Source organism: Lagenorhynchus albirostris, chromosome 4, assembly GCF_949774975.1.
Source record: "Lagenorhynchus albirostris chromosome 4, mLagAlb1.1, whole genome shotgun sequence".
In the NCBI taxonomy this organism is placed as follows: domain Eukaryota; kingdom Metazoa; phylum Chordata; class Mammalia; order Artiodactyla; family Delphinidae; genus Lagenorhynchus; species Lagenorhynchus albirostris.
The window spans coordinates 116,679,949-116,684,114 of NC_083098.1; the positions used below are offsets into that span (position 1 = coordinate 116,679,949).

General features: G+C 43.4%; 1 non-coding gene across 1 annotated transcript; it reads left to right on the forward strand.

Moving 5' to 3' along the window:
- The first annotated feature begins 2,732 nt into the window (after positions 1 to 2,732).
- TRNAG-UCC (transfer RNA glycine (anticodon UCC)) lies at positions 2,733 to 2,806 on the forward strand. The gene has a single exon. It is a non-coding gene; the product is annotated as a tRNA-Gly (tRNA).
- Positions 2,807 to 4,166: the final 1,360 nt, after the last annotated feature.

Consider the following 4,166-nt stretch of genomic DNA (forward strand, 5'->3'; position numbering starts at 1 on the left):
CAGCTTCTACTTCTTCACATCTTCCAAAAATGTATTGACATTGCTGATCTGTTGCTGTCTCCTTTCCTATCAGTTCTGACCCTGTGAGTTATTATCCCTTGTTATCCTTTGTTCTTATTTGGTGGAGTTATATTAAAGTACAGTCCTCCAGTATATCCTCAAGCCATTTTTTTTAAAGAATTTTATTTATTATATTTATTTTTCAGTTGTGTTGGGTCTTCATTGCTGCACACGGGCTTTCTGTAGTTGTGGCAAGCGGGGACTACTCTTCGTTGTGGTGTGCAGGCTTCTCATTGCGGTGGCTTCTCTTGTTGCGGAGCATGGGCTCTAGGTGCACGGGCTTCAGTAGTTGTGGCACGTGGGCTCAGTAGTTGTGGCCCATGGGCTTAGTTGCTCCTCGGCATGTGAGATCTTCCTGGACCAGGGCTTGAACCTGTGTCCCCTGATTGGCAGGCGGATTCTTAACCACTGCACCACCAGGGAAGTCCCCCTCAAGCCATTTTGGCAAACCCCACCTCAGCTTCCATCTTCCCAGAAACCGTTCCTACCTAGGTGGGCAAAGATCTCCTTTGTTGCCAATATAATGGAGGATTTTCTAGGCTTATCTCACCTAGCTACACAGGAGGAGATGACATTGTTGACTCCTCTTTCCTTCACACAGTACTCCCCCCACCCCGTCCCACCCAGGCATCTCCTGGTTTTTCTCCTGCATTACTGGTTCTAAATATCTGCCTTCTTTTATTGGTTTCTCCATCTCTACCTGATGTCAAAATGTTGACACTTCCTGGGTCTTAAAATTGGAATGTCTCTTTCCTAGTCATGTCTTTACCTTGGGTAACTTTATTCTTTCTCATATTTTTAACTAATTTATCACAGATGAATACTTCCAGACCTCACCTCTCCTCTGAGGTCTAGACTCATCTATCCAACCATCTATTTGACATTTCTTAGACATCGAATAATTATTTTTACTCATATTTAACCATACTCATGGAATATTCTAGATTCTTGGGATATATTAGTATCATATTTCTCTCCTTCGTGATGCTTACGCTCCAACGAGAGGAAATGAAGATTAACAATTGACCTTATAAAAGAATCATAGTATAGGGAATTCCCTGGCAGTCCCGTGGTTAGGACTCCGTGATCTCACTGCCGAGGGCCCACGTTCAATCCCTGGTTGGTGAATTAAGATCCCACAAGCCATGCGGCATGGCCATAAAAAAAAAAAAAGGGTCATGGTATAATAGAAGGTGATGAAACAGAAGTGCTATGTAAAAAGAGAAAGTAGAGTGCTAGGGATGGAAGAGCAGTCGTGGTTTTAAATAGGGTGATCAGCGTAGACCTTACCAAGATGCTGAAATCTGGGCAAAGGCTTAGAGGTGAGGTCAGTAAGATAGCTAAGATATCTGTAGGAAGAGCATTCCAGAAAAAAAAAAGAGACACTACAAAGATCCTGAGATGGGAGTGTACCTGGTATGTTCATGGGACAGCAAGGAGAACAGTGCAGCTGGAAGGGAATGAACAAGGACGTGTGTAGAAGACGAGGCCATGACTTTGGCTTTTACTCGGAGCTGGAAGTGGCGTCATTGGATGGCTTTGAGTACAGTTTAAAAGGATCCTCTTGCGGCTGCACTGTGAAAAGATACTGTAACAGAGTATGAGTAGAACAAGGGAGATCAGGTAGGACTCTCGTGCAGAAATTTCAAACTTAACATGTGCAACATTGAATTTAAACATTTTTTCCCCTAAATCTCTTCTTCCCTATGTCAATAACAGGCTCCACCCAGAAACCAAAGCCACACATCTAGGGATCACGCTTGTCTCTTCCTTTTCTATCACCTTCTTCTTCTTAAATCCATGAACAAGTCCTGTCCCTTATCCAGTGAACTCTCCATCACCAAGCCATTATCCCTGATCAACAACCATTGTCTCTTGTCTCTTAACAAAAGACAGCAGCCAAGTCAAATAAGGTTCTAGCCTCAGCTTCCTGACAATTACTGCCAGCTGCATCTTCTGATGATGAGGGGATCCCTCACTCCCTTAGAGATCCTCTTGCCTTCATATCCCCCAAGTCATCATTCTCCCTCCATTCTCCAAAAAGTAAAATGTTTTCCATGAATTAGTCAAATTTTTTCTGTTTTATCAAAAGGAAAAGCCTGCTGAGATGATTTTTTAAAACAAGTCAGTGTCACAGAAACCATCAAAACAATTCAGAAATCAGAAGAAACAGCAATAAAATTTTCCATTTGGGGAAGGGAGAAAAATACAACTACAAAAGCATTTCTTTGCTTTTTTCTCTCTGCCACCCAAGTCCTATTTATACTTGACAAGGCCAAGTTAAACTTTTTTTTGCCTTGTTAGGAACTGCAAGGATTTTTTCATTCTTCTCTTTTTCTCAGACAACAGCAGTGCTCTTCCAAGACAGCAGACTGACTGCAATTTTTCACCATAATCCCACCGGATTTCCCTCCCCATTTTCTCTAGAGAATGTCATTTGAGTATATAGTGCAGTGTTAAAAAGGAAATTTTAGTTGAATGTTTTTTAAATCACTGATTACTGCTCAGTGAAGCTGAGACACTACAATATAGAAAATGGTTTCTTCTTCCAGACATGTTTTCATTTGGTGAGAACTATGCATCTATCTTTCTGTTGTGGGTAATGTGAAGACTTCATGGGAGGCTGTCTGAAGGACTAACAAATTGCCTAATTAAAGATGGTCTTGGGGAATTCCCTGGTGGTCCAGTGGTTAGGACTCTGCGCTTCCACTGCAGGGGAACCCAGGTTCAATCCCTGGTTAGGGAACTATAATCCCGTGAGCCACGTGGCGCGGCCAAAAAAAAAAAAAGTAGTCTCGATTTGCTTTGCTTTATTGACTGTTTCACCTCTTTCCTTAACATTTCTGCAACCTGAAGCATTTCTGCTCATGCAAAGGAAGGACAGTCTAAGGGTTAAGCGTGCAGAAGTTCTGAAGCCAGATGCTTAGGTTTAAATCACAGCCTGGCTACTTCCTCGCTGTGTGACCATGGGCAGGTCACTTAACCTTTATCTCAGTTTCCCCATCCTATTGACATAAGATTGAGATATGCCCAGCACATTCTAAGTGCAAGGTGAGTGCTAGCTACAGCTAAGGGCTAGGTATACATTTGTTGCCAGGGGTCAAATGATAGGCAAGAGCAACGCCATCTTGCCCTATGGAGCTTTCTAGCTGTAGGACTTAAGCAAATAACTTAACATGAGCCTCGGTTTAATTATTTGTCATCAAGTGTTTCCCTCACAGGATTCTTACGGGAATCACATGAGATATGCCAAGGAAAATGCTTAATAGGGTGTGGTGAATATTAAACACTCACCATGAGCTAATACTGTACAGCAAGACGGGCAGATCATTAAACAGCCTAAGAGATGCAGTAACTTATAATAGAAGTTTAGAATGCTATAGGAGCGCCCACTAGGATATCGAAAGGGAGTCCTAAAAAGTAAGGAGGAGTTCACCAGAGTAAAAAGAGGAAGAGAGTTCCCAGAAGAGGAAGCCAGAGAGCTTCACCGGTTTAAACAAACTAGAAGTTTAACGTAGTAAAGAATGGAAGCCGGGAGTGGCAGGCAGAAGTCGAGTCATTAATAGAGCTTTTCAGCTATGCTCAAAGTTGACCTTATCCTGAGAAATGGGAGAAATGAGAAGCCAGGTAATGGGCTCAAATAGGGGGTGATAAAACCAGAATGGCATTTTAGAAAGAGCCTGATGGCTGCAGACTAGGGAATGGAATGGAGGGGGTCAGGAGGCAGGACGCCCTTTGGGAAGCTGCTGCAGTTTCTAGGTTCTAAGTGAGGGCTGGAAGGTGGTGAACTGGGACAGCGTAGTGACAATGGGATGGAGAGACCTGGTGTCCTTCCTCAATCCTGCTGCTTTGGTGGGCGTTTCATGTCTTCAGTCTGAAGTCTTCTTTCCTATGTAGATCCCACTGTGACTGTTTCTCACCTACTGCAGTGAGGGGTGTTACTGTCCTCGTGAAACTTCCCCAGACATCCTGCCCCAGCAGCAGGCACTGGAGGAGAGCTCGCCAGCTTAGCTGGTTTGAGTGCTGATTTCCTCCCACAAAGAGAACGATTCTTAATCAAATATTGCTTGAGGCCCCCTATCATTTGTTTTACATGCTGCCATCTG